Source organism: Carassius auratus, chromosome 29 (assembly GCF_003368295.1).
Source record: "Carassius auratus strain Wakin chromosome 29, ASM336829v1, whole genome shotgun sequence".
In the NCBI taxonomy this organism is placed as follows: domain Eukaryota; kingdom Metazoa; phylum Chordata; class Actinopteri; order Cypriniformes; family Cyprinidae; genus Carassius; species Carassius auratus.
Genome location: NC_039271.1, coordinates 4598540 through 4608539, shown reverse-complemented (window position 1 = coordinate 4608539; position 10000 = coordinate 4598540). Strand labels below are relative to the sequence as shown.

General features: G+C 38.5%; 1 protein-coding gene and 1 pseudogene across 3 annotated transcripts in view; one reads left to right on the top strand and one right to left on the bottom strand.

Moving 5' to 3' along the window:
* The window catches only part of LOC113048471 (B-cell receptor CD22-like), a 1131192-nt gene that overhangs the window by 828935 nt on the left and 292257 nt on the right, over positions 1-10000 (bottom strand). The gene's annotated exons all lie outside the window — the stretch shown is intronic.
* The window catches only part of LOC113048468 (glutamate receptor ionotropic, kainate 2-like), a 37963-nt pseudogene that overhangs the window by 19687 nt on the left and 8276 nt on the right, over positions 1-10000 (top strand).

Here is a 10000-nt window from a genome sequence, read left to right as displayed (position 1 = left end):
CACAGATCGCGAACAAACAGAATCTCGACACACAGCTCAGGAAAACACACCGTTTAGAGAAGCAGAAGCTCTTTTCTGAATCCTAGACATCAGACGCATCGCTCATCCAAACTCTGAAACCGCATCACACACATCTTTCAAGGAGAAGGATGTTCCAGGATGCAAACCTTGAGATGACCGTGAGCTTCATCACTGTGTTAGATGATGCTCTTCGTGCTGACATCAGTCCGATGATGTGGACTTTCATTGTTTCTTTTGGTTTTTTAATGAATGAGTTGCGTGGTGTGTTGTGTTTTTCAAATATATACATCTATATAAATGTTCTCCTGGAGAAACAGACGTGTGGATATCGACGGATCTCCCGCTATCCTCCCCAGAGAAACACGCTCTGAAATCGGCTGTAAATCATCTCACCGCTGAGCGATTATTAATATCAGAAGACAAAGGGCTGGGCTGAATAATAAATAAGCGACGCGAGCTGATGAAGCGCTTCATTAGAGTTAGGGATGTTTATGACTTTCTCTCGTCTGGCTTCATTTGCATGAGTAAAGCTGCTCTTCAGATGTAATCAGACGGATGGATAATGGAATTCATTAGCAGCAGAACTATTACTTCTTCAGTACGAGCTCCGTGTGTTCACTCAGAGTTCATCTGTGGTATGTCGCTTGTTATTTGAAAACAAAGAGATGAAATAGCTGATGATATCAAACCATTAGATGCCATAAAAATATCCAAACATCTGATTTTTTGGACTATTTCGTCATGTTATGTCAGACTTTCCGGAGTTAAACGATGATGACATTTGCTACATTTGTTTCGCTGCTGTACTGCTCGGTTCTGGTCCTGATGCTGTTCCGCTGTTGCCATGGTGACGCTCCTCAGCAGAACGTGGAGTCTATTTGGCTCCGAGTGAATGAACACAATCTGGCAACTCACTGTGCAACTTTGGGAAACACAGTGCATACGTTTCTTATCAGATGTATTGATTTCAAACGGATTTGAATATTCATTTACATTTTGTGTTGGATTTTTTTATTTTAATTTATTCCTCTGTGTGTGTGTGTGTGTGTGAGAGAGAGAGAGAGAGAGAAACCGGCAAATCGGTCCTTTCACTAAATCAACTTCATAAGGACATATCCAGCATTACACAGAGTTCACATCAGTAATTCAAGTTTACAGTCAAAAGCTCAGTGACTCAATTCAAACAGTTGGAACACTCAATGATTCATTTCAAAGAGTAACACTTGATCGTCTACTTCATTCATTCTACTAACAGTAAGTAACTTTGCAACTACATGTCAGCTAGCAGTGACTGGAGGATTAATAGACTGTCTGCTTAATATCCTCCAACACTTTATTTTAATGCTTCCACAACATAACAACATACTGACTGTGAGAAACTTGTCGATTTATTCCACAAATCATTAACATAATCTAACAGTCTATTCTGAGAGTTAGTAGACATGTAGTCGCAAAGTTACTTATAGTTACAAGAATGTCTAAAGTGGATTATCAAAAAAAAAAAACGTGTATCTGTTCAAACATTCAATGATTCAGTTCTAACAGTTCAAAAGCTCACTGATTCGATTCAAACAGTTCAAACACTCATCGATTCAATTCAAACAGTTCAAACACTCACCCATTCAAACACTGACCGATTCAATTCAAACAGTTCAAACACTGACCGATTCAATTCAAACAGTTCAAACACTCATCGATTCAATTCAAACAGTTCAAACACTCACCCATTCAAACACTGACCAATTCAATTCAAACAGCTCAAACACTCACCGATTTAATTTAAACAGCTCAAACACTCACCGATTCAATTTAAACAGCTCAAACACTGACCTATTCAATTCAAACAGCTCAAACACTCACCAGTTCAAACACTCACCGATTCAATTCAAACAGTTCAAACACTCACCGATTCAATTCAAACAGCTCAAACACTCACCCATTCAAACACTGACCGATTCAATTCAAACAGCTCAAACACTCACCGATTCAATTTAAACAGCTCAAACACTGACCGATTCAATTCAAACAGCTCAAACACTCACCGATTCAATTCAAACAGCTCTAACACTCACCAGTTCAAACACTCACCGATTCAATTCAAACAGTTCAAACACTGACCGATTCAATTCAAACAGCTCAAACACTCACCAGTTCAAACACTCACCGATTCAATTCAAACAGTTCAAACACTCACCGATTCAATTCAAACAGCTCAAACACTCACCAGTTCAAACACTCACTGGTTCAATTCAAACAGTTCAAACACTGACCGATTCAATTCAAACAGCTCAAACACTCACCAGTTCAAACACTCACTGGTTCAATTCAAACAGTTCAAACACTGACCGATTCAATTCAAACAGCTCAAACACTCACCAGTTCAAACACTCACCGATTCAATTCAAACAGCTCAAACACTCACCAGTTCAAACACTCACCGATTCAATTCAAACACCTCAAACACTCACCAGTTCAAACACTCACTGGTTCAATTCAAACAGCTCAAACACTCACCGATTCAATTCAAACAGCTCAAACACTCACCCGTTCAAACACTGACCGATTCAATTCAAACAGGTCAAACACTCACCGATTCAATTCAAACAGCTCAAACACTCACCAGTTCAAACACTCACTGGTTCAATTCAAACAGTTCAAACACTCACCGATTCAATTCAAACAGTTCAAACACTCACCGATTCAATTCAAACAGCTCAAACACTCACCAGTTCAAACACTCACTGGTTCAATTCAAACAGCTCAAACACTCACCGATTCAATTCAAACAGCTCAAACACTCACCAGTTCAAACACTGACCGATTCAATTCAAACAGTTCAAACACTCACCGATTCAATTCAAACAGCTCAAACACTCACCGATTCAATTCAAACAGTTCAAACACTCACCGATTCAATTCAAACAGCTCAAACACTCACCAGTTCAAACACTCACTGGTTCAATTCAAACTGTTCAAACACTGACCGATTCAATTCAAACAGCTCAAACACTCACCAGTTCAAACACTCACTGGTTCAATTCAAACAGTTCAAACACTCACCGATTCAATTCAAACAGCTCAAACACTCACCAGTTCAAACACTCACCGATTCAATTCAAACAGTTCAAACACTCACCAGTTCAAACACTCACCGATTCAATTCAAACAGCTCAAACACTCACCAGTTCAAACACTCACTGGTTCAATTCAAACAGCTCAAACACTCACCGATTCAATTCAAACAGCTCAAACACTCACCCGTTCAAACACTGACCGATTCAATTCAAACAGGTCAAACACTCACCGATTCAATTCAAACAGCTCAAACACTCACCAGTTCAAACACTCACTGGTTCAATTCAAACAGTTCAAACACTCACCGATTCAATTCAAACAGCTCAAACACTCACCAGTTCAAACACTCACCGATTCAATTCAAACAGCTCAAACACTCACCAGTTCAAACACTCACTGGTTCAATTCAAACAGCTCAAACACTCACCGATTCAATTCAAACAGCTCAAACACTCACCAGTTCAAACACTCACCGATTCAATTCAAACAGCTCAAACACTCACCAGTTCAAACACTGACCGATTCAATTCAAACAGTTCAAACACTCACCGATTCAATTCAAACAGCTCAAACACTCACCGATTCAATTCAAACAGTTCAAACACTCACCGATTCAATTCAAACAGCTCAAACACTCACCAGTTCAAACACTCACCGATTCAATTCAAACAGTTCAAACACTCACCAGTTCAAACACTCACTGGTTCAATTCAAACAGCTCAAACACTCACCGATTCAATTCAAACAGCTCAAACACTCACCAGTTCAAACACTCACTGGTTCAATTCAAACAGCTCAAACACTCACCGATTCAATTCAAACAGCTCAAACACTCACCCGTTCAAACACTGACCGATTCAATTCAAACAGGTCAAACACTCACCGATTCAATTCAAACAGCTCAAACACTCACCAGTTCAAACACTCACTGGTTCAATTCAAACAGTTCAAACACTCACCGATTCAATTCAAACAGCTCAAACACTCACCAGTTCAAACACTCACCGATTCAATTCAAACAGCTCAAACACTCACCAGTTCAAACACTCACTGGTTCAATTCAAACAGCTCAAACACTCACCGATTCAATTCAAACAGCTCAAACACTCACCAGTTCAAACACTCACCGATTCAATTCAAACAGCTCAAACACTCACCAGTTCAAACACTGACCGATTCAATTCAAACAGTTCAAACACTCACCGATTCAATTCAAACAGCTCAAACACTCACCGATTCAATTCAAACAGTTCAAACACTCACCGATTCAATTCAAACAGCTCAAACACTCACCGATTCAATACAAAAAGCTCAAACACACACCAGTTCAAACACTCACTGATTCAATTCAAACAGCTCAAACACTCACCAGTTCAAACACTCACCGATTCAACATATTTATTAAATCATTATGTTTTTATATTCATTTAGTCATTATGTACTGACAGTAGAATATGAGACAGATAATCTGTGAAAAAAATCAAGCTCCTCTGGCTCCTCCCAGTGTCCTATTGCCATTTGCAGAAACTCCATCGCTCCCGGTAAAAAACAACCAATCAGAGCTGCGGTCCGTAACTTTGCTTGTGTTCAAAATGTAGAAAAATGTATATAATAAGCGAGTACACCATGAATCCATTTTCCAAACCGTGTTTTTGGCTTGTCCTGAATCACTAGGGTGCACCTATAATAAGTGTTTATATTCGGACTATTTTAGATTGCTTCGGGGATACCGCGGCGGAGTAACCCAGTACCTTTGTGATTCTTCATAGATATAAACAGAGAGAAGTAGTTCCGGCTACAATGTTCTTCCGCAAGACGCAAGCAGTTCTGTTTATTAACCGCTAGAGCGCCAAAAGTTCCCTACCGCAGCTTTAATCCAAAAACTCTGCTCTTTATCTTCGGAGTTCAGATCAGGCCGTAGGCTTTGAGCACATTTGCTCCACACAGGTGCATTTTTAATTCTTCACTACGTTAATCAGAGAATCTCTGCAACACATCGCCCTCCTGTGGACAGTCAGGTGAAGACCAGCTAAAACCAGCTCAGGCCAGCAAACCAGATTAGGACAGTTTAAACTGTTTTATTTTCATCTTCACTAATATAAAAGTGTCATTTTTTCAGCATACTATTTCAGTTATAATATAGCCTCAGTGTGTGTGTTTATACAGTACATTAGATCTGATAGGACTGAGAGAGACACACACACAGACTGCACTCTCTCTCCCTCTCTTTCTATCTTGACAACTGATGCCGTCAGTGAGGTGGAGTTGCCATGGAAACCGCAGGCCGTGTGGTGAATCTCTGTTGCTAGCGTGCAGCAGGAGGACTGTGATGGGGATTTCAGTGGGCTTTACAGAGCGCCTGCACGGAGAGATTCGTTATAACTAAACACAGCAATGATGAAGAGCTCATCATCATCATCTTCAGATGTTCAGTGTCTGTCAGAGCAAACATACACACACACTCACTCACTCACTCTCTCTCTCTCACACACACACACTCTCTCTCACACACACTCACTCTCTCTCATACACACACACACACTCACTCACTCACTCACTCACTCTCTCACACACACACTCACTCTCTCTCATACACACACAAACACACACTCTCTCTCTCTCTACATCTCATACAGACACACACACAAACAAACACACAAACTGAGAATATAACTGAGAATTCCTCCGAATAACTGTGTGTGTGTGTTTGGATCTGGTTGTAAGCCTGAAGGATCTCTCACCCCGGTTGTGTGTGTGTGTGTGTGCAGACGGACGCTGCGCTGATGTACGATGCGGTTCATGTGGTTGCGGTGGCCGTCCAGCAGTCGCCGCAGATCACCGTCAGCTCGCTGCAGTGCAACCGACACAAACCCTGGCGCTTCGGAGGACGATTCATCAGCTTCATTAAAGAGGTACAGACGCACATCAGAGCTCTTATTCAATTCATTCAATATATTACACATTACTGCTTGTGACGAGTGGGGCGGGGCCGAGAGACGTGGGAACGGAGCGAGGCCGGTCTCGAGTCCCACAGAGGAGATGGAGGGATATAAAACCGTGAGGTAGAATCGGTGGGCGGGGTTAATTAGACCGTGAGGAAGAATATGTCTGGGGGGGAATTAATAAAATTTATATTAATATTAGATCACATTTCTGTCTATTTTTAAATATATTTAATTTTAATTAGTAAGATTTACAGATGCAGTTTTCTATCCTATATTGTCATATTTCCTATTGAAACACAAATATTTTAAAGGGTGGGTGAAATGCTCGTTTTCACTCAATATCCTGTTAATCTTGAGTACCTATAGAGTAGTACTGCATCCTTCATAACTCCAAAAAGTCTTTAGTTTTATTATATTTATAAGAGAAAGATAGTCTGTCCCGTTTTTCCCGGAAAAACACGAGCGGCTGGAGGCGTGACGTGTGGGCGGAGCTAAAGAATCACGAGCACCAGTAGGCTTTTGTGTTGAGAGCGTTTGGAAGCTGTGACACAGATCCAGAGGCTGAAATTTAACAAGAGCAGCATCAGCAAAGGCTTCTCTATGTGGTATGTACTGAAACTGTATATATTTGATTAGCGGTTTTGGAAAATGACTAAGTTCCCCTTTGTGTTTTTTATTTTTTTTAAGCTGTACATGTGGAAAGTGCAGTTTGATGACAACATCGCATGTTGTTTACTTGATGTGCTTACGCGCTGATAGCTAAGTTAACAACACAGAGATATTTGAAGCAGTTTTACTCACCGCATGCGGTTTCAACACACGATCGAGACCCTTTTTTTTTTGGTAATCTGTGCAGGGTTGTCTTGCCCTGGCAACCAAAAACACACTTCTTTTGTGACATTTGGCGACGCTCTGGCTCTGATCAGTGAAGTCTGTTGTGCTCTCAGTGCTCTGCTATACGGGAGCGCTCTCTTCCGGCAGAAGTGCCTCAGGACACATATAAGGAAATTCCCCTCCATCTAACGTCACACAGAGCCATACTCGAAAAAAACTTTCCCAAACTTGTGACAAACCGGAAGAGGTTTTTTTGGAACAAAAATACTCCTTCAAACGTACAACTTAATTTTTGAAACTTTGTCCATGTTTAGCATGGGAATCCAACTCTTTAACAGTGTAAAAAACTCAGTATGCATGAAATAGCATTTCACCCCCCCTTTAGTGAATTCTTTTGGAATGAGTTATTTCTGCTCTGCTCTGATTGTCAATAACACTGTATAGAATAAGCATGAATCACATATAAAAGTGACGTGTGTGAATGTGTGGCGTGTTTGTGTCCACAGGCATCATGGGACGGACTGACGGGTCGAATCCTCTTCAACAAAACCAACGGCTTGAGAACGGACTTCGACCTGGACGTGATCAGTCTTAAAGAGAACGGACTCGAGAAGGTGTGTGTGTGATACAGGCGTACGTGTGTGTGTGTGTGTGTTCATGCTTCAGGTGTGTGTGTGTTTTCTGCACAGATCGGGACGTGGGATCCTCCGCGAGGACTCAACATGAGCGAGAATCACAAGAGCAAAATCACCAACGTCACAGACTCACTGTCCAACAAATCACTGCGTGTGTCTACAATACTGGTAAACACACACACACACGCACGCACACACACACACACACACACACACACGCACGCACGCACGCACGCACGCACACCACACACACACACACACACACACACACCACACACCACACACACACACAAAAACACACACACACACACACACACACACACACCACACACACACACACACACACACACTCTTGCAGTTTAAGCATGTTTTAAAGAACAGAGATGCTACACTTTTAGCATATCAAAAGAATAATTCCCTCCAAAATGACAATTATATTTGCATAAACATTTTTTAATTAATATTTTTTGTTGAATTAATTTTAGTTTGATTTTAAGTCATTTTGTGTGTTTTTGTTATTTTTATTACTAGTTGTAATATTTGTATTAAAGTTAATTTGTTGTTGTTGTTGTTATTTATTTCCAGGTGGTAATTTTAGTTCATCAGTTTGTTTTAAGGAACAGAGATGCTACACCTTTTAAAATTAAAAGAAGAATTCACCCAAAAATTACTATTATATTATTATAAACATTTTTGGATAAACTAACATATAATATATATATTAGTTTAGGTCATTTTAGTTTATTTTTTAGTAAACAGCTAACACTGTTTTTAAAAAATATATTTTATTTTTTAGTGTTTCAATTTATTTCAAAAAAGTTTTTGTTTAATTTAAACATTTTAATTTAATTTTAAAGAACACAGATGCTGTACTTTTGAAACACTGAAATAATAAATTACACAAAAATGAAAATTCTGTCATTAATTAATATTTTCTTTCATTTGCTTGCAATTAAAATGCATTTATTTATCCATTTATTTATATTTGAAGAGTTCATTTGCGAAGATAATTTTCAAAAATATTTTTTATTGTGCATTTTAATTAATCTCAATCAAACTGCAGTTGTTTTATTTTGGCTTGGTACAAAATAAAAATAATAATAAATAATAAATAACACAATAAAACGAATTTATAAAAAACTTGAGATCTTCTGTGTGTCTCAGGAGGAGCCCTACGTCATGTTTAAGAAGTCGGATAAACCTCTGTACGGGAACGACCGCTTCGAGGGATTCTGTGTGGATCTGCTGCGGGAGCTTTCGGGAATCCTGGGCTTCCGTTACGAGATCCGGTTAGTGGAGGACGGCAGATACGGAGCGTTCGAGGAGAGCACGGGGCAGTGGAGCGGCATGGTGCGCGAGCTCATGGACCACGTGAGTGCTTTACACCAACACTGCATTCAATCAGCATTTCATATTTTCAGTGATCAGGTTATTTTTTAGTTACATTTTTGGTGATTTTACTTATGTGTTTTTATCTTTTTAATACTGTGAAAAGCAGTCATAAGTAACACGGGTATACAACAATACATTTTATGAGTCACAATTAAACATTTCTCTTTCATTCTCTTTTTATTCTCTTTTTTTTATTCCAAAAATCATTAGGATATTAAGTAAAGATCATGTTCATGAAGATATTTAGTAAATCTCCTACTGTAAATATATCAAAACTTAATTCTTGATTAGTAATATGCATTGCTAAGAACTTCATTTGAACAACTTTAAAGATGATTTTCTCAATAATTAGATTTTTTTGCTCCCTCAGATTCCAGATTTTTTATATAATTTTATAATATTCTTCTTTAGGTTCAATTTCTTTTTACTTTAGTTTAAGTTTTTATTTATTTCCAGTTAATTTCAGGACTTGAGTTTATTTTAGAAAACACTTATATTTATTCTATTTATTTACACTATTTATTTATTTAATTCTAGTTTACTTTTTAATTTAGCTTTTTTTATTTTATTAATATTTATCTTTAGATTTAAAGTATTTTCATAAAATAATTTTTATGATTTATTTAGTTTTAGAACCAAATGAGCGAATGTTTTAGTGACTGATTCTTAATTTCTGAATCAAATCAGCTATTTGAACAAATCGGTTGAATAAATGATTCAGTGTCTCACTTATTTAAACATTGATTCGCTGCCACCTACTGGTGCTTTTACTTTTATATTTACAGCATTTCATTTTATTTTACACATACAGATGCATATATTATGTAAACAAAAAATACTGTTTTTGATGCGATTAATCATTTGGCAGCACTAAATGAATTATATTAAAAGATTTTAATGGCTTGACAGCCTTAACACATGTCAACTTTTTCAATTTGAAGTCTAGGGGAGTCACAAATGATTCAGAGTTGACAAACTGATTCATTTGATTCTTTTCGAATCTGAGGATCTTTCTGTGCTGATTGGTCTGTTGTGTTGGTGACTGACAGAAAGCAGACCTGGCCGTGGCTCCGCTGACCATCACATACGTGCGAGAGA